The sequence below is a fragment of the Haematobia irritans genome, chromosome 1, assembly GCF_050003625.1.
Source record: "Haematobia irritans isolate KBUSLIRL chromosome 1, ASM5000362v1, whole genome shotgun sequence".
NCBI lineage: Eukaryota > Metazoa > Arthropoda > Insecta > Diptera > Muscidae > Haematobia > Haematobia irritans.
The window spans coordinates 182,019,292-182,041,703 of NC_134397.1; the positions used below are offsets into that span (position 1 = coordinate 182,019,292).

Sequence of the window (22,412 nt, forward strand, 5' to 3'; positions counted from 1 at the left end):
AAGCAATGATGTTTGCGTCAGGCTGTCGTGATGCATATGTAAAACGACGTGCTCTGCAACAATACAATCCACATGAACGAACTTCAAGTGTAGTATCCAACATCTGTAATTATTGGGGGTGTGTGTTTGTGTATACAAAGAGAAAACTACAGAGACAGAGAGCGACTGAGATTTAGAACGTGAGTATTTGTCTTCTTATAAGTCACTCTCAAATCATTAAAGAGATCTTTTCCTTTTGTAATTTGCTGACAGCTTCGACTGAGTTCTGCCAGCGCCAACACCAAGCCTATTCACTTTCGGTGGACTTGACAAAAGGGAATATCCCCTTTGTAAGAAGATTTACAAAAGCATTCCCACAGCTGTATGAGATGATGTTTGTGCGTCGTGGTACATGGAAATGGCACTAACACCAGCAGCAATAGCAGCCGCCGCCAACATTGAATGGTTGGCTGGTTGGCTCATTTCCGTTGCAATTCCTCCCATTCATTCAAGTTAGGATTTCTTTTGTGTTGTGTTGCCATTCGCGCTCGTTCCGATTCTCCACGACGTCCAAAGTTGATTCAAATTCTCCAAATGATTACAATGGAGTGTTGAGTATTTCCGTCGCCGAGGTTATTGTAGTTTTACCGTCGTTGTCTGGTGGACCATATTTTCTTGTCTATCGTTTATCTTTCTAATAACCAATTGTGTTTATTCATTCGTCGTGATTCGTTGTTGTCTTATCTTAAGAGCCGCGCTTTCATGCCAAATCCATATTCGGTATTTCGCCTATATTTTCTTCCTCTTTAAATCGCGGTTTGTGGATTCATTTCAATTAAAGCTTTTTCTCCAGCAAAACCATTAAGAAAAAAAAAAAATAAATAAAATGACCTCAGGTTAACGGTATTAAACAAACGATACATACTGTGGGGCTGAATTTGTGAGAATTCATTTGTAAGCTTCTCTCCACACAATTTAAGGCAAGAAAGAAGAAGAGCCAAGAAAAAGAAAGAGATTTTAACAAAGAAAAGAAAAAAAAAAAACAAAAGTTTATTATTTCATTATAGTGTCATATATTTCTATATTTTTATTACGATAATTCGAAAGAAAAACTTCAGAATTCCCTAATGAAAAGATTTAAGTGTAAAAGAGCAATGTTTTCTTAGTGACAACTGCAGTGCTTGTTCTTACTTTGTGTTTTATCACTGAAACTGTGTGTAATCACTGAAACCTGAGAATTTAACATCTCCGACGGCCATCTTATTATAGGATATTAAAAAAGATAAGAATACGCCATTTTGTATCTACCGACGGAATAACGGATAACTTAATCAAAGTGAGTAAATGTATACATATATTCCTCATTAGAGTAATAAGAATGGAATGAAATGAACTTTTGAAGAAATAATTCAGTTCGCAATTTTCTTATGAAAAATTACGCAGGGAAAAAAACTTAACAAAAATATTTTCAATTAAAAAGTTAATTGCAACTGAAAAATTAATAAATTAAAATATTATCTGACGCATTTAATTTGTCAATTAAATTAAAATGTAAAATCAGTTAAAAAAAAATGATTGAGAATTTTTACGATTATTAATATTTTAATTAAATAGAAACAAATATTTCCAATTAAAACTCTAATTGAAAATTTTGTTCGGAAATAATTAGTTTATATATTTGTACCATTTTATTCCTTGATGCACTAAATTCTTACTCAAAATTGATGGAAAGACTATAAGTATATTTGAAAGTATATACAGCAGTAAGTTCGGCCGGGCCGAATCTCAAATACCCACCACCATGAATCAAATATAATAGTTTACTTTGAAAACTCTTCGTCATAGCGGATTTCTTGATAATATATAGAATTTTAGGAGATTTGATGGAAAATTTTCTCCAAGCACATCAGTTCAACCAGATTCTACCTATGAAAATTAGAACAGATTCTGGATTTATGAGAACCAATTTTGTTTGAGTATTAGAGAAATCATAAACATATCGTGTATATGATGAAATAACGCCTTGATTTGAAATCTTAAATCTGTAAATTTTTTCCGCCATGATTTAAATGAATACGATGAGTAAAATCTGGAAATTTTACTTTCTGTTTCAAGCAATTTTCATGATCAGTGCGCCTGTTATACCCCGAAAGAAGTGTTTTCTTTTCTGAGGGACGAACAAATTTGTGTCAGAAGTTTTCTTCTGACACAAATTTTAGAGACAATCGTTGAATCGCTTATCAAAAATTCGGATTAGTTTGCTCTAAACGAAAATACTTTATACGAAGATGGGAATTTCGTTTGTCTAAAATTTCATTCGGGAGGAAAATATTTTTTCTTTGGGTGTACCCTCAAGAAGAGAAATCGGTCTATATCGATGCCTTACCAATATGACCGGTAAAAATAAATGCGATACAGATTTTTGAGGGTCTAAATATTTACATTTTTGTGCAAATCGGATAAAAACTACGGTTTCTAGAAGCCCAAGGTGTTAAATCTGGAGATCGGTCTATGTGGAGGCTATACTAAAACATTGGTCGACACACACCATATTCGGCTGACCTATTTGTGGTTAGTCGGATTCAAGAAGTCCTACACCCATAGAAAAAATCATGAACGACGTGGTCATTTCGAAACGATCCGTTCATGAAAATGAATCAACACACAAGTGTTGTCAAACTGAGAACAGATGGGGTCAATCTGACAACGAAAAAATGACACCATACGTTGTGAAGATAACAACCAGCGTTCATGATCTGAGAAAGTAATGGTTACAAATTTATAAACAAAATTAAAAAATATTTCCGCTACCGTGACTCGAACCTGTGTTGCCTGCACGATACGCGTTAACAGTCGCCTTAGCACATTGCACCAACGGCGGAGTTGCCATAACAATGTCTAACGATTATTTTAAAACTTTTCATGGCCAAAGAAAAACGACTGCCGTCCATGAAATCGTGAACGCCCGTGGACGAAATCGTGAACATTCCGTTTTGATTTTTTGTGAACGTTTCCGTTTCATTTTGACAACGTCCGTTCACGATTGTGAAACGTAATTTTTTCTATTAGTGTAGAAATAAATTCGGGAGTTAGGTCTATATGGGGGCTATACCAAAATATGAATTCCACTTTCAGACGAATTGGTTGAAAACTACGAATTTCTGAGGCCCAATAAGTAAAATCGGGAGATCAGTCTATATACGGGCTATACCAAAACATGGACCGATACGGACCATTTTCGACACATCTCTTTATGGTCCTAAAATACCTCTAGATTTCTAATTTCCGGCAAATTGGATAAAAACTACGGATTTTAGAAACCCCAGAAATAAAGTCGGGAGATAGGTCTATATGGCGGCTATCCACAACAACTTTGTGGTCCTAAACTACCTCTAGATTATCAATTTCAGGCAAATCGGATAGAAAATACAGTTTCTAGACGCCCAAGAAGGCTGTAGCGTGATTACAACAGACAGACAGACGGACATGCTTATATCGTCTTAGAATTTCTACCTGATCAAGAATATATATACTTTATATTGTCGGAAATCGATATTTCGATGTGTTACACACGGAATGACAAACTTATTATACCCCCATTGCCAATCTACACCGAAAAAAAAGCATGCCCGGTTCCAAAGATTTTGTCTTTACTTTAAAAATTTTGGTATTGATTCCGAGCCAAAGAAGCGGAGAATACAACAAGTATATACGGCCAGGCCGAATCTCCACCATGGATTGCGTAGAAACTTCTACGAAAGACTGTCATCCACAAATTTCAACTCACATGGTTGTTAAATGTCATATACTACCACCACGTACCAAATTTCAACCAGATCGGATGAATTTTGCTTCTCCAAAAGGCACCGGAGGTCAAATCTGGGGATCGGTTTATATGGGAGCTATATATTATTATGGAGTGAGAGAAACCAATTTCTGCATGGTTGTTGGATACCCTATACTAACATTACGTACAAAATTTCAACCGGAAGAATTTTGCTCTTCCAAGGTGCTCCGGAGGTCAAATCTGGTGATCGGTTTATATGGGGGCTATATATAATTATGGACCGATATCGACCAATTTTTGCATGGGTGTTTGAGGCCATATATTAACATCACGTACCAAATTTCAACTGAATCAGATGAATTTTGGTCTTCCAGAGGCTCCGGAGGTCAAATCTGTTGATCGGTTTATATGGGGGCTATATGTAATTATGGACCGATATGGACCAATTTTTGCATGGTTATTAGAGACCAAATTTCAGCCGGATCGGATGAAATTTGCTTCTCTTAGAGGCTCCGCAAGCCAAATCGGGGGATCGGTTTATATGGGGGCTATATATAATTATGGACCGATGTGAACCAATTTTTGCATAGTTGTTAGAGACCACATACTAACACCATGTACCAAATTTCAGCCGGATCGGATGAATTTTGCTTCTCCAATAGGCACCGGAGGTCAAATCTGGGGATCGGTTTATATGGGGGCTATATATAATTATGGACCGATATGGACCGATATGGACCAATTTTTGCATGGTTGTTAGATACCGTATACTAACGCCATGTACCAAATTTCAACCGGATCGGATGAAAATTGTTGCTCTTAGAGGGTCTGCAAGCCAAATCGGGGGATCGGTTTATATGGGGGCTATATATAATTATGAACCGATATGAACCAATTTTTGCATGGTTGTTAGAGACCATATACTAACACCATGTACCAAATTTCAGCCGGATCGGATGAAATTTGCTTCTCTTAAAGGCCTCGCAAGCCAAATTTGGGGGTCCGTTTATATGGGGGCTATACGTAAAAGTGGACCGATATGGCCCATTTGCAATACTATCCGACCTACATCAATAACAACTACTTGTGCCAAGTTTCAAGTCGATAGCTTGTTTCATTCGGAAGTTAGCGTGATTTCAACAGACGGACGGACGAACGGACATGCTCAGATCGACTCAGAATTTCACCACGACCCAAAATATATATTCTTTATGGGGTCTTAGATCAATATTTCGATGTGTTACAAACGGAATGACAAAGTTAATATACCCCCCATCCTATGGTGGAGGGTATAAAAAAGGATACTTTTAAGACACAATTCTCCTTTAAATTTGGGTTTTGTGTACTTGCTTCTAGGAAGCAAATTTTAATTTTTCGCTTTTTCAGCTTTTTTTCTACATATGCTATCAAAGTCCTTTAAAAACGAATTAACTACAACTTTATTTTCCAAATTAACACTCGACTTCCAGTAAAAATTATGCTATGTTTGAAATAAAAAACGTCTTTAAAATAAAGTTTTGAAAAACATGTCCTATATTTGAAAGATTTTTTGCTTTGTGGTCAAGATGCAAAATGACAACAAATTTAAAGACAATTTCATTAAAATTAAAGATTGTTTCTAAATTATTAAAGTCAAGTTGACCTTAGCCCAAACATTTTGTCTTTCATATTATGATACCCATTTTTAAGTAAAATCACTTACTTATAAAGGACAATACGACTTTATTGCAAAGTTTATCGACTTTTGAACAAGGAAAAAAAGAGAAATGCGTCTTCTATGCTAAGCAAAATTTGCATTCGTATTTTAAAGACATGAAATCTTTGACCTCACGACAATATTTTTTTCAGTGTATATAAAAAACACTATCAACTTAAACAAGTATATACGGCCGTAAGTTCGGTCAGGCCGTAGCTTATGTACCCTCCACATGGATTGCGTAGAAACTTCTACTGAAGACTGTCATCCACAATCGAATTACTTGGGTTGCGGTAACACTTGCCGATGGCAAGGTATCTTAAAACTTCCTAACACCGTCTTCTAAATTACAAGGTAGTCCATACGTAGTATATATTAAACTAAAAAAGGCCGATTAAATACGTATATAATAAAGTTTAAAGTTTCTATAGAAATAAAATTTTGACAACATTTTCTATAGAAGTAAAATTTGGAAAAAAATTTCTATAGAAATAAAATTTGGAAAATTTTTCTATAGAAATAAAATTTTGACAAAATTTTCTATAGAAATAAAATTTTGACAAAATTTTCCATAGAAATAAAATTTTTACAAAATTTTCTTTAGAAATAACATTTTGACAAAATTTTCTATAGAAATATCATTTTGACAATGTTTTCCATAAAAGTAAAATTTTGGTAGATTATTTTTGGCTCGAGTGGCAACCATGAATATGAACCGATATGGACCAATTTTTGTGTGATTGGGGATCGGCTATATATAACTATAGACCGATATGGACCAATTTTGGCATGGATATTAGCGGCCTTATACTAACACCACGTTGCAAATTTCAACCGGATCGGATGAATTTTGCTCCTCCAAGAGGCTCCGGAGATCAAATCTGGGGAACGGTTTATATGGGGGCTATATATAATTATGGACCGATATGGAGCAATTCATGCGTGTTTATTAGAGACCACATTCTAACACCATGTTCCAAATTTCAACCGGATCGGATGAATTTTGCTCCTCCAAGAGGCTCCGGAGGACAAATCTGGGAATCGATTTATATGGGGGCTGTATATAATTATTGACCGATATGGACCATGCAAACATGGTCATTAGAGAACATATACCAACACCATGTACCAAATTTCAGCCGGATCGGATGAAATTTTCGTTTCTTAGAGACTCCGGGACCGGGGGATCGGTTTATATGGGGGCTATATATAATTATGGACCGATGTGGACCAATTTTTGCATGGTCATTAGAGAACATATACCAATACCATGTACCAAACTTCAGCCGGATCGGATGAAATTTGCTTCTCTTAGAGGCTCCGCTAGCCAAATCGGGGGATCGGTTTATATGGGGGCAATATATAATTATGGACCGATGTGGACCAATTTTTGCATGATTGTTAGAGACCCATATACTAACACCATGTACCAAATTTCAGCCGGATAGGATGAAATTTTGTTCTCTTAGAGGCTCCGCAAGCCAAATCGGGGGATCGGTTTATATGGGGGCTATATGTAATTATGGACCGATATGGACCAATTTTTGCATAGTTGTTAGAGACCATATACTAACATCATGTATCAAATTTCAGCCGGATCGGATGAAATTTGCTTCTCTTTGAGGCTTTGCAAGCCAAATTTTGGGGGTCCGTTTATATGGGGGCTATACGTAAAAGTGGACCGATATGGACCAATTTTTGCATGGTTGTTAGAGACCATATACCAATACCATGTACTACATTTCAGCCGGATCGGATGAAATATGCTTCTGTTAGAGGCTCCACAAGCCAAATCTGAGGGTCCCTTTATATGGGGGCTATACGCAAAAGTGGACCGATATGGCCCATTTGCAATACCATCCGACCTACATCAATAACAACTACTTGTGCCAACTTTCAAGTCGATAGCTTGTTTCATTCGGAAGTTAGCGTGATTTCAACAGACGGACGGACGGACATGATCAGATCGACTCAGAATTTCACCACGACCCAGAATATATATACTTTATGGGGTCTTAGAGCAATATTTCGATGTATTACAAACGGAATGACAAAGTTAATATACCCCCATCCTATGGTGGAGGGTATAATAAATAAATAATGTTTAAATTAATAGAAATTGCGAACCTTTGGTTTAGTGATAACCTCGGAATACCACTTCTTCCGCTCGGAATCGATACAGAAATACATAAATGAAAGTCAAAAACATTAGATATATGTAAACTTTTATTTTTGAGTGTAAGAATTTTGATTTGGTAATCTATTGAAACCTGTGATACTGATTTTTTGAACTAAAGAAACCAACTTTAAAGAAAGCCCAAGATTTATTTTGCGGATAATGTATTCTTGATATTTTTTCTTTTGGCATTAAAAAAATCTTATTTTGAATTATCTGGCTTAATTTGGATTATAACCTTTCATTTACCGTGAATAGTGAATAGTTTTGTTAATATATCTGAAAATGAAAAATTACATAAATGAGCACACTTTTTATCTGGCTTCATCATGTTTTGTTATAATTATATTTTATTTATAAAAAAGGAATGAAATGTAACAACATTAAGGTGTGTACTAAGTTCGAGTTTAGCCGCTAAAGTGAAAACTAAATCAGCAAAAAAAGGCATAAAATTATACATACTCGTAGAGTTTTCAACATTTAACATATAATTAATGTTTCAATTGATTCAATTAAATAATCGATTGCTTTTTGTAGCAAAACCAGCATTGATTTTCAATTCAATTTCGTGATTGAAGCAATTTCAATTAAAAATTAATTGGAATAATTAATTTCGTGATTGACACAAAACACACAATTTTTTCGGCGACGTATCACAATGGATTTAATGTCTAAGTGAGCCTGAAATAACAAATTGCCAATATAACCTAACCTAACCTGATCTACATCTCAGACAGACCCTAATTAGTTCTTTGCCCTTGAATTGAGGCTATAATAAAGGCGGTGGACTTCCTTGATGCTTGGCTCTATAGTTTTAAAGAAAAACTAAAATTTATAATTGTCATAAGAATAATTTAATTTGTAAATGCAATAAATTTTAAAAATAAATTATCCATGAAATGTGAAATATTTTATGGGCACAATTTGGTTTCAATTTCATTCCGTCTTTTGCTAAAATTCACAAACAAACAGAAAACTTAAAAAATGACATAAAAAAATGAACTAAACATACATATGGAGGTGAATATATTAAACAAAAATTTTTAGGATATTCCAATTTGGCAAGTACTCGTGACTAAATTAAAATTTCCCAGAAATGAAATAAAGTCTCAAAAAAAAAAAACTGTAAAAACGGATATATTTAAGCGACACAACGACAATAGCTCACAAGAGCCACAACAAGAAAAATGAAAAGAAAACGCATGAATTAAATTTATGACAACTGCAACAAAAAAGAGAAAATTTACGCATATTTTTCTAAAGAAACCAAAAAAATGTTTTGTATGGACATATGAACAAATTATGCATAAACACTAAACACAATGAATGAAGAAGAGAAGGAAGCAAGTAAGGCTGGCTGGCTGACTGGACAAGCATCCTATATGCTCGCTTGGTTACACTAAGATTGCATATCCACATAGATGCAACAGACACTGCTAGATAGACACCAGGGCATTTTAACAATTTCATGGTATATGACACGCCGGCCTATCGTCTAAAGCCCGCTCATCAAATACAAGTGACAAACTTAAAAAGCCCATTTAAATAATTTTGTCATTACACGCGTGCGCAAGCGTTTTTCATCTGAATTGTATGCTGTGCGATGGTCAAAAATTGTCCTGGTCCCTTTAAGGTAATTAATATGTGCGACCAATTGACCAACTCCAGAACAAATGGAAAGTGATTTCTTGTCAGTTAACCATCTTTAGGTTTTACATGAGTAGACGGCGAGGGGACTTTAATCATAGAGTAGACATTTATACAGGGGAAGTAATACCAAGTTAGAGTGTCTGCTTGCCACTCGAGCCAAAAAAAATTTACCAAAATTGGAAGAAAATTTTATAAAAAAACTACCAAAAACACTTTGCAGTTTTTGATCAAATTTTTGTGGTTATTATAAAACAATGATTTATTATTTTATTTTAGATTATTTTTATTTCGGCATAAGCCGGCTATCAATGTAAAACCTTTTTTCGGAGGGTTCAAGTGTGGTTTTTGTTGGGTTTAATAAACTGCCTGAATTTATTCTGATAATTGGTTGATAGTTTTGCTGCAAGTAGAGGATGCTGATGAGGAATGTGGTAATTCCGAAACGTGCGTCCATCCAACCCTCTTGCAGTCTATAGGGCTTTGCCCAAATAAATTTGACAAACATTCTTTTCCTCTGTTGGTTAAGCTACACTTGTAGTTTAGTCAATGTATGGTTTTAAGCTGCAATAAAAAACAACAACAATTTATTTATTATTTATGATCACTCTCAATAGCGACAATTGGTGTATAAATATGACTTGAATTATAAATATGTCGACATTTTAACTATCTTTAGCTTACACCAACAAGGGCAAATAACAAATTCTACAGAAAGGAAGAAATTATTTACCGGTCATTGAACGTATGACCTAAAACGGGAATTAAAATTTTTAAATTTTTTGCAAGATGACTTAATATTGATTTTATTGCAAATTTAGTCAAAATTCTATTTTTATAGAACAAATTTCCAAATATTTTTCTATACAAAATTGTACCTATTTTTTGATACAACATTTTATTTCTATAGAAAATTTTCTCAATACTTTATTTCTATAGAAAATTTTCTCAATATTTTATTTCAATAGAAAATTTTGTCAAAATTTTATTTCTATGGGAAATTTTGTTGCTATAGAAAATTTTGTCAAAATTTCATTTCAATAGAAAGTTTTGTCAAAATTTTATTTTTATAGAAAATTTTATCAACATTTTATTTCTGTAGAAATTTTTGTCAACATTTTTTTTTCTATAAAAAATTTTGTCAAAATTTTATTTCTATAGAAATTTTTGTCCAAATTTTACTTTTTTATAGAATATTTTGTCGAAATTTTATTTCTATAGAAAATTTTGTCAAAATTTTATTTCTATGGATATTTTGTTCAAAATTTTATTTCTATAGTAATTTTAGTCAACATTTTATTTCTGTAGAAATTTTTGTCAATATTTTTTTTCTATAGAAAATTTTGTCAAAATTTTATTTCTATAGAAAATTTTGTTAAAATTTTATTACTAAAGAATATTTTGTCAAAGCTTTATTTCTTTAGAAAATTTTGTCAAAAATTTATTTATATAGAAGATTTAATCAAAATTTTATTTCTATAGAAAATTTTGTAATAAAATTATTTCTATAGAAAATTTTGTAATAAAATTATTTCTATAGAAAATTGGTGTATAAAGTTTAAAGTAGTTTACCTATTTGTAGCTTACACCAGCAAGGCCAAATAACTAATTCTACAGAAAGGAAAAACTTATTTATTATTATGTCATATGTCTTTGGACATATGACATAAAACCGGAATTAATTTTTTTTTAATTTTTTGCAAGATGACTTAATATTGACTTTATTGAAAATTTAGTCAAAATTTTATTTCTATAGAAAATTTTGTCAAAATGTTATTCGTATAGAAGAGTTTGTCAAAATTTTATTTCTATAGAAAATTTTGTCAAAATTTTATTTCTATAGAAAATGTTGTCAAAATTTCATTTCTATAGAAAATTGTGACAAAGTTTTATATCTATAGAAAATTTTGTCAAAATTTTATTTATATAGCAAATTACGTCAAAATTTTATTTCTACAGAAAATTTTGTCGAAATTTTATTTCTATAGAAAATTTTTCCAAAATTTTATTTCTATAGAAAATTTTTCCAAAATTTTATTTCTATAGAAAATTTTTCCAAAATTTTATTTCTATAGAGAATTTTGTCCAAATTTTATTTCTTTATAAAATTTTGTCCAAATTTTATTTCTATAGGAGATTTTGTTAAAATTTTATTTCTATAGAAGATTTCGTCAAAATTTTATTTCCATAAAAAATTAGTCAAAATTTTATTTATATAGAAAATTTTGTCCAAATTTTATTTCTACAGATGATTTTGTCAAACATTTTGTTTCTATAGAAAATTTTGTCAAACATTTTATTTCTATAGAAAATGTTGTCAAAGTTTTATTTTTATAGAAAAATTTTTCTATAAAAAATTTTACCTATTTATTATACAAAATTTTATTCTATTTAAAATTTTTCAAAATTTTATTTCTATAGAAAATTTTGTCAAAATTTTATTTCTATAGAAAATTTTGCCAAAATTTTATTTTTATAGAAAAATTTGCCAAAATTTTTATCTCTATAGAAAATTGGTGTGTAAATTTTTAAGTAGTTTTAACTATTTTTAGCTTACACCAACAAGGCCAAATAACTAATTCTACAGAAAGGAAAAACTTATTTACCGGTCTTTAGACGTATGACCTAAAACGGGAATTATTTTTTTTTTAATTTTTTGGAAGATGACTTAATATTGACTTTATTGAAAATTTAGTCAAAATTTTATTTCTATAGAAAATTTTGTCAAAATTTTATTTCTATAGAAATTTTTTCCAAAATTTTATTTCTATAGAAAATTTTGTAAAAATTTTATTTATATAGAGAATTTTGTCCAAATTTTATTTCTTTATAAAATTTTGTCCAAATTTTATTTCTATAGGAGATTTTGTTAAAATTTTATTTCCATAGAAAATTTTTCAAAATTTTATTTCCATAGAAAATTTGTCAAAATTTTATGTCTATAGAAAATTTTGTCAAAATTTTATTTCTGTAGAAAATTTTGTCCAAATTTTATATCTGTAGAAAATTTTGTCCAAATTTTATTTCTATAGAAAAATTTTCCAAAATTTTATTTCTATAGATAATTTTGTCAAACATTTTATTTCTACAGAAAATGTTATCAAAATTTTATTTTTATAGAAAAATTTTTCTATACAAAATTTTACCTATTTTTTTATACAAAATTTTATTCTATTTAAATTTTTTTCCAAATTTTAGTTCTACAGAAAATGTTGTCAAAATTTTATTTTTATAGAAAAATTTTGCCAAAATTTTATTTTTATAGAAAAAATTGTCAAAATTTTATTTCTTTAGAAAATTTTGTCAAAATTTTATTTCTATAGAAAATTTTGTAAAAATTTTATTTCTATAGAGAATTTTGTCCAAATTTTATTTCTTTAGAACATTTTGTCCAAATTTTATTTCTATAGGAGATTTTGTTAAAATTTTATTTCTATAGAAGATTTTGTCAAAATTTTATTTCCATAGAAAATTTCTCAAAATTTTATTTCTATAGAAAATTGTTTCCAAATGTTATTTCTGTAGAAGATTTTGTCAAAATTTTATTTCTATAGAAAATTTTATTTATATAGAAAATTTTGTATAAATTTTATTTATATAGAGAATTTTGTCCAAATTTTATTTCTTTATAAAATTTTGTCCAAATTTTATTTCTATAGGAGATTTTGTTAAAATTTTATTTCCATAGAAAATTTTTCAAAATTTTATTTCCATAGAAAATTTGTCAAAATTTTATTTCTATAGAAAATTTTGTCAAAATTTTATTTCTGTAGAAAATTTTGTCCAAATTTTATATCTGTAGAAAAATTTTCCAAAATTTTATTTCTACAGATAATTTTGTCAAACAATTGTTTTGACAAACTGCAAAACTATTATTTCACTTGTTAAAAAGTAAACTTTCCATATGCGGAAAAAGTCGAAAAGCTGATGTTTGCAAATCGACTTTCCAAAATTTTCCATGAAAACAAAAATCTTGATAAAATATTCTGTAGAAACACAAATTTTATTTTTATAGAAAAATTTTTCTATACAAAATTTTACCTATTTTTTATACAAAATTTTATTCTATTTAAATTGTTTTCAAAATTTTAGTTCTACAGAAAATGTTGCCAAAATTTTATTTTTATAGAAAAATTTTGCCAAAATTTTATTTTTATAGAAAAATTTGTCAAAATTTTATTTCTATAGAAAATTTTGTCAAAATTTTATTTCTATAGAAAATTTTGTAAAAATTTTATCTCTATAGAAAATTGGTGGGTAAAGTAATAAGTAGTTTTAGTTATTTTTAGCTTACACCAACAAGGCCAAATAGCTAATTCTACAGAAAGGAAACACTTATTTACCGGTCTTTAGACGTATGACCTAAAACGGGAATTATTTTTTTTTAATTTTTTTGCAAGATGACTTTATATTGACTTTATTGAAAATTTAGTCAAAATTTTATTGGTATAGAAGAGTTTGTCCAAATTTTATTTCTTTAGAATATTTTGTCCAAATTTTATTTCTATAGAATATTTTGTCAAAATTGTATTTCTATAGAAAATTTTGTCAAAATTTTATTTCTATAGAGAATTTTGTCCAAATTTTATTTCTATTTTATTTATTTCCAAATTTTATTTCTATAGGAGATTTTGTCAAAATTTTATTTCCATAGAAAATTTCTCAAAATTTTATTTCTATAGAAAATTGTTTCCAAATTTTATTTCTGTAGAAGATTTTGTCAAGATTTTATTTCTATAGAAAATTTTGTCCAAATTTTATTTCTGTAGAAAATTTTGTCAAAATTTTATTTCTATAGAAAAATTTTCCAAAATTTTATTTCTATAGATAATTTTGTCAAACATTTTATTTCTATAGAAAATGTTATCAAAATTTTATTTTTATAGAAAAATTTTTCTATACAAAATTGTACCTTTTTTTATACAAAATTTTATTCTATTTAAATTTTTTTTCCAAATTTTAGTTCTACAGAAAATGTTGTCAAAATTTTATTTTTATAGAAAAATTTTGCCAAAATTTTATTTTTATAGAAAAATTTGTCAAAATTTTATTTCTTTAGAAAATTTTGTCAAAATTTTATTTCAATAGAAAATTTTGTAAAAATTTTATTTCTATAGAGAATTTTGTCCAAATTTTATTTCTTTAGAACATTTTGTCCAAATTTTATTTCTATAGGAGATTTTGTTAAAATTTTATTTCTATAGAAGATTTTGTCAAAATTTTATTTCCATAGAAAATTTCTCAAAATTTTATTTCTTCTACAGAAATAAAATTGCTTCCAAATTTTATTTCTGTAGAAGATTTTGTGAAAATTTTATTTCTATGGAAAATTTTATTTATATAGAAAATTTTGTAAAAATTTTATTTCCATAGAAAATTTGTCAAAATTTTATTTCTATAGAAAATTTTGTCAACATTTTATTTCTATAAAAATTTTTGTCATAATTGTATTTATATAGAAAATTTTGTCAAAATTAAATTTCTATAGAAAATTTTGTAAAATTGTATTTCTATAGAAAATTTTGTCAAAATTTTATTTCTATAGAAAATTTTGTCCAAATTTTATTTCTATAGAAAATTTTGTCCAAATTTTATTTCTATAGAAAATTTAATCAAAGTTTTATTTCTATAGAAAATTTTGTCCACATTTTATTTCTATAGAAAATTTTGTCGAAATTTTATTTCTATAGAAAACAAATGTATCAACTTTACCAAGCCTTATATACGGCCGAATCGTATATAACCTCCTAGGGATATATAACCCCTATAGGGGAGATGCGGAGAATTTGGTGGCCATTGTTCTATATAAATGAAGCGAGGAAAGCCGTTAACAATTTTTGGTTAATTCGTGCTGATTGCAATGGTGCTGAGTTGTGTTGGAATGTCTCTGGCCTGTGTCCGAAATGTTTGTATACTAAGGGTTTTAAAGATAAGAATATCTTCAAATATAGACTAAAACTTATTTTGAAGATTTTGCATCCTAACTTTAAAGTTTTTTTATATTAAGAAATTATTTTTTTTTTACTTTGAAGTATCTGATATAATGTGAAGTTATCAACTGATTTTTATTTATAGATGAATAGCTTTGTTAATACATACATGACAAAAAGGGAATAAACATTCGATAAACGAAATCTAGATAGATCCCAAAAAAGAAGCAGCAACTTTGAAGAATCAAATCCGAAAACCATTAAGAAAAGGTCAAAATCTTTGGATCCAAAAAAACTTGTTGGAATGAATATGTACGAAAAAATCAGGAATTAACCTCTAATTACCGGCAAAGAGAGCAAATCCATTATACAGGATAGAGTTGCTATTGAATAAAAATTCGATAAACGAAATCTAGATAGCTCCCACAAAAAATAAGCAGCAACTTTGGGCAAGAATCAAATCCGAAAACCATGAAGAGAAGGTCTTAATGGTTACCGGCAAAGAGAGCAAATTCATTATACAAGATAGAGTCGCTAAGAATTGAGCAAATTAATCCAAAATCATCACCATTCATATGTACAGCTTGATCTATAATCTGTTCCAATTAACGGTCATTCATATGCAACTACGAAAACCAAGACATCCCATTCCATTCCATTCCATTCAGTAATAGGACCTTGTTCAAGAGGGCAAATAAGTAACAATGTGACACGGTTGTTGTTATTCTTCTTGGTTACAAGGAAGGATGTTTTTGTAACGCATGTGTGACAAGCAATAACAACAACTATTCTCCACACTACCATGTAATAGTGAGACCCTTTGGATAGTCAGAGTGGTATGATGAGCGACACTTGTATGTTTTTGCCTGTGTGTGAGTGTGTCACTCTCAACCAGCCATTTCATTTAGTTAGTCAATCTGTCCTTTCGTTAGGTCTGTCGGTCTGGTACGTTTGTTCCTTCAGCAATTTCATGCTCAATCTACATAATAAGTCGTAATAATTGAGAGGCTTACCCACAGCCGCCGACGTTGACTTTTGTGATTTCATTCTTCTTTACCTTTGGAGTGACCGACTTATTCCTTGTTGATTTTTCTTCTCTCTCTCTCTGTCGTAAATATTCTAATCTTTGGATACCAATTGCTTGCTTTTATTCTCATTTTTCAAATGTAGTGACTAACTTGGATGATTATTTGGACGTCACTACGTCTAGCTTGGGATTCATAAATGAATAGGAGGAACACAACCCAAAAAAGAAAAAAAAAAAACATAACTTCCGTGTAATAGGATCTCAGCGTAACGGCCCAATAAATGAGGCATGAAGGGAATGTTAATTGCCGGTATGTGCTTATGTTCTTAGAGTACGAAGGGAAATATCTATTGATGGGCTCTATGACAGATTTTTCTATTGCTGCAATTGCTCCCCATATTATGTAGGTGGATATAGATTCGAGTGCTCTATTTATAACCTCATACGAGTACATAGTGAAAGTGTTTGGAGATTAGCCTTAAGTAGAGTGGTTCACCTCTGTGATTGGTTGCATCATTTATATATGAGCAAACGCTTAGGGTCGGAAGCAATCTATTGATAATTAAAATATTATTGTATGGGAAGTTGAATTCAACAAGGGATGATGGTGATCCTAATAAGTGGAGTTTGATTTATTTTTGGATTGGGATATTTGGAAAAAAGGTCTTAAAGAAAATCTCGCAACATAAAGTAAAGGTAAATCGTAAATCCCTATCGAAATGCGGTAAAGAAAATATAAGGAAAAACTAAAATATTTCTAGTCCTTAATACGAAACCTCCATAGGTTAGGTTAGATGGCAGCCCGATGTGTCAGGCTCACTTAGACTATTCAGTCAATTGTGATACCACATTGGTGAACTTCTCTCTAATCACTGAGTGCTGCCCGATTCCATGTTAAGCTCAATGACAAGGGACCTCCTTTTTATAGCCGAGTCCGAACGGCGTTCCACATTGCAGTGAAACCACTTAGAGAAGCTTTGAAACCCTCAGAAATGTCACCAGCATTACTGAGGTGGGATAATCTACCGCTGAAAAACTTTTTGGTGTTCGGTCGAAGCAGGAATTGAACCCACGACCTTGTGTATGCAAGCATGCTAACCATTGCACCACGGTGGCTTCCAAACCTCCATATATAAGATTTGTACATACAAGATCCTGATTTAAAAAATAAAAAAATCTTTTAAAAATTGCCGTTTTTGTGGATGATAGAACTCATATACTACTTGACCAAACTTAAAGCTTAAAACGTATCCTTGGTTAGTGTTTTATAAAAAGCAAGAAAAAAATATTGGGAGAATTCTAGAAAAAAATGTTACGGCAGAAAGAATCTAGGTTCATTTTTAGAAAGAATTGATCAAAAGTCGGTATTTTTTGAAATTTCAAATAGTGGAAAAACGAAAATAAAAATCCGCCTAAACATGGCCCTTATAGGTTCAAAATACTTACACCACTTTTTTAAATTTTGCATTAATAAATAAATTGTAAGATCTATATCTCGCGAATTTTTAGTTCTCTGTAGAAAAGAAAAAAAATGGAAATGGGTTCATAATTGGAGATTTAGCTGCTAAATCTTTATCCATTTAAAAGTTATAGTGTTATTTCCAAAAACGCGATTTGAGACCACTGTGACGGTTGCCAAGCGAGCCCAAACTAAATTACCACAATTTGTAGAAAATTTTAACAAAAAACTACCAAACAAAAAAAAAATCTATAGAAAATTTTGTCAAAATTTTATTTCTATAAAAAATTTTGTCAACATATTATTTCTATAGAAAATTTTGTTAAGATATTATTTCTAAAGAAAAGTTTTTCCAAATTTTATTTTTATAGAAAATTTTGTCAAATTTTTATTTCTACAAAAATGTTATCAAAATTTTATCTTTATAGAAACTTTTGTCAAAATTTTATTTCTATAGGAAATTTTTGTCAAAATTTTATTTCTCAAAAAATTTTGTCAACATTTTATATCTATAACAACATTTTATATCTATAACAAATTTTCTCAAAATTTTATTTCTCTAGAAACTTTTGTCAAAATTTTATTTCTATAGAAAATTTTTGCTAAATTTTATATGTATAGAAAATTTTGTCAAAATTTTATTTTTATAGAAAATTTTGTCAAAATTTTATTTTTATAGAACATTTTGTCAAAATTTTATTTCTATACAAAATTTTGTCAAAATTTTATTTCTATAGAAAATTTTGCCAAAATTTTATTTCTATAGAAAATTTTATCAATATATTATATCAATTGAAAAGTTTTTCAAAATGTTATTTTTATAGAAATTTTTGTCAAATTTTTATTTCTATAAAAATGTTATCAAAATTTTATCTTTATAGAAAATGTTGTCAAAATTTTATTTCTATAGAAAATATTGTCAAAATTTTATTTCTGTAGAAAAGTGTGTAAACATTTTATTTCTATAGAAAATTTCGTCAAAATTTTATTCCTCTAGAAAATTTTGTCAAAATTTTATTTCTATAGAAAATTTTGCAAAATTTTATTTCTATTGAAAATTTTTGCAAAATTGTGTATGTATAGAAAATTTTGTCAAAATTTTATTTTTATAAAAAATTTTGTCAAAATTTTATTTCTATAGAAAGTATTCTCAAAATTTTATTTCTGTAGAAAAGTGTGTAAACATTTTATTTCTATAGAAAATTTCGTCAAAATTTTATTTCTCTAGAAAATTTTGTCAAAATTGTATTTCTCTAGAAAAGTGTGTCAAAATTTTATTTCTATAGAAAATTTTGTCAACATTTTATTTCTAGGGAAATGTTGTCAAAATTGTATTTCTATAGAAAATTTTGTAAACATATTATTTCTCTAGAAAAGTTTTTCCAAATTTTATTATACCCTGCTCCACACTGTGGAACAGGGTATTATAAGTTAGTGCATATGTTTGTAACACCCAGAAGGAGACGAGATAGACACATGGTGTCTTTGGCAAAAATGCTAAGGGTGGGCTCCTGAGTCGATATAGCGATGTCCGTCTGTCCGTCTGTCCGTGAACACATTTTTGTAATCAAAGTCTAGGTCGCAGTTTTAGTCCAATCGACTTCAAATGTGGCACAAGTATATGTTTTGGCTCAGAATAGATCCCTATTGATTTTGGAAGAAATCGGTTCAGATTTAGATATAGCTCCCATATATATATTTCGCCCGATATGGACTTATATGGTCACAGAGGCCAGAGTTTTACCCTAATTTACTTAAAATTTTGCACAAAAAGAACAATTAGTACTATAGTCAAGTGTGCCAAATTTTATTGAAATCGGTTCAGATTTAGATATAGCTCCCATTTATATCCTTCGCCCGATATGGACTAAAACGGTCCCAGAAGCCAGAGTTTTACCCCAATTTGGTTGAAATTTTGCAGAGGGCGTAGAATTATCATTGTAGCTGTGCGTGCTAAATTTTGTTGAAATCAGTTCAGATTTAGATATAGCTCCCATATATAGCTTTCGCCCGATTTACACTCATATGGCCACAGAGGCCAATTTTTTGGTCCGATTTAGTTGAAATTTTGCACAGGGAGTAGAATTAACATTGTAGCTATGCGTGCCAAATTTGGTTGAAATCGGTTCAGATTTAGATATATCTCCCATATATATGTTTTTCTGATTTCGACAAAAATTGTCAAAATACCAACATTTTCCTTGTAAAATCGCCACTGCTTAGTGGAAAAGTTGTAAAAAAGACTCTAATTTTCCTAAACTTCTAATACATATATATCGAGCGATAAATCATAAATAAACTTTTTCGAAGTTTCCTTAAAATTGCTTCAGATTTAAACATTTCCCATATTTATACCCTTCACCACTACTGTGGTACAGGGTATAATAAGTTTGTGCATTTGTATGTAATGCCAAGAAGGAGTAATCATAGACCAACCTTTTAGTATACGGATCGGCTTAGAATTAAATTCTGAGTCGATTTAGCGATGTCCGTCTGTCTGTCTGTCTGTCTGTCTGTCCGTCTGTCTGTCTGTCTGTTGATGTATTTTTGTGTGCAAAGTACAGCTCGCAGTTTTAGTCCTATTGTCCCAAAATTTGGTATAAGGTCCTGTTTCGGCTCAAAGACGATCCCTATTGATTTTGGAAAAAATCGGTTCAGATTTAGATATAGCTGCCATATATATTTTTCACCGATCTGGTCATAATTGGCGTGTATATCAACCGATCTTCCTCATATTCCATACATCCGAATATTTTATGAGTCTCGAAAAACTTGCAAAATATCAGCCAAATCGATTCAGATTTAGATATAGCTCCCATATATATCTTTCGCCCGATTTACACTCATTTGCCCACAGAGGCCAATTTTTTTCTCCGATTTAGTTGAAATTTTGCACAGGGAGTAAAATTAGCATTGTAGCTATGTGTGCCAAATTTGGTTGAAATCGGTTCAGATTTAGATATAGCTCCCATATATAGCTTTCGCCCGATTTATTATCAAATGACCACAGAGGCCAATTTTTTGCTCCGATTTAGTTGAAATTTTGTACAGGGAGTATAATTAGCATTGTAGCTATGCGTGCCAAATTTGGTTGAAATCGGTTCAGATTTAGATATAGCTCCCATATATAGCTTCCGCCCGATTTAAACTCATATGACCACAAAGGCCAATTTTTAACTCCGATTTACACGCTCACAAAAAATAGCTTCTGTAACATATACTCCCAAACATATTTTGCTTCAAGCATATACATTTTTGGGTATTGCCCAAACATTTATATGTTTGATCTCTTCCAATATATAATATGTTTGAAAGCATATTGGTCTAAACAATATATGTTTGGGTAGTCGAAGTTCCAAACATTTTGTATTTTTGCATCCAAATTCAATAATGTTGTCTTCCAAAAAACAATATGTTATTATGTGAACATATAATATGTTTGGAAGCATTTTGCACCCAAAAATATTATCTGCTTAAAAAAATTCTCCCAAACAATATTGTGCTCAAAATTTTATTTATTTATTTATATATTTACAATCATAATGAATTATGAAAATAAACAGGTAATATAGGTGCTAACAACATAGGTTTTCGACCTGAATGCTCAAAATTTTGTTTCTGCCCAATTGTATATTCCCCGACATCTTTCTCCCTTCCACGAGATTTTTTAGTTCTTAGCACCTTTTTCTGTAATACAAACATTGTAGAAGAAATTATTCAATTTTATGATTTTTTTATTTTAATTTTACCTTTTGCCGGACGGGGATTCGAACAGCGGACCACACAGTTTGTAAGGATCAAAGAAGTAGCTGATCAATTGCCCAAGGAAAAATAAAATGTTAATTTTGTAATAACAAGCAACAACCACCAACTTAATTCAATATCGCTCCCTGTTAAATAGCGCTCCAAGCTACTAAACACATATATGTTTATAAGCTATTTCTAAATTAATATATGTTTGCATCCAAGCATATTATATTTACAAACATTTTATGTCCCAAACATAATATGTTCTAACATATTAACATATATGTCCCAAACATGTTATGCTAGTTTATGAACATTATATGCTTGCACTCAAAAATATTGTGTTTAAAAATTTGTGTTCCAAACATATAATGTTTATAGCCAAACATATGAAAAACAGTCTTTTTCATCCGTGTAGTTGAAATTTTGCACAGGGAGTAGAATTGGCATTGTAGCTATGTGTGCCAAATTTGGTTGACATCGGTTCAGATTTAGATATAGCTCCCATATATATGTTTTTCTGATTTCGACAAAAATGGTCAAAATACCAACATTTTCCTTGTAAAATCGCCACTGCTTAGTGGAAAAGTTGTAAAAATGACTCTAATTTTCCTAAACTTCTAATACATATATATCGAGCGATAAATCATAAATAAACTTTTGGGAAGTTTCCTTAAAGTCTATCAAATTCTGTCCGGATCGAGTGATATTTAAATGTATGTATTTGGGACAAACCTTTATATATAGCCCCCAACACATTTGACGGATGTGATATGGTATCGAAAATTTAGATCTACAAAGTGGTGCAGGGTATAATATAGTCGGCCCCGCCCGACTTTAGACTTTCCTTACTTGTTTTTACGTTAACTTATTTCAATATTTTCGAAAGAAATTCATAGAATACTAGACCTATTTAGTATTAAGTAAATATTTATCAAAATATTCTCCAACTTTCAGTTCATTT

At 30.1% G+C, this 22,412-nt stretch overlaps 1 protein-coding gene across 1 annotated transcript in view; it reads left to right on the forward strand.

The window, feature by feature from the left end:
- Nucleotides 1–507: 507 nt before the first annotated feature.
- sim (bHLH transcription factor single-minded) overlaps nucleotides 508–22,412 on the forward strand; it is a 122,265-nt gene continuing 100,360 nt past the window's right edge. The window contains exon 1 of the mRNA XM_075292259.1: nucleotides 508–1,315. The gene's annotated coding sequence lies outside the window, so the exon portion shown is untranslated. The remainder of the gene's footprint in view (nucleotides 1,316–22,412) is intronic.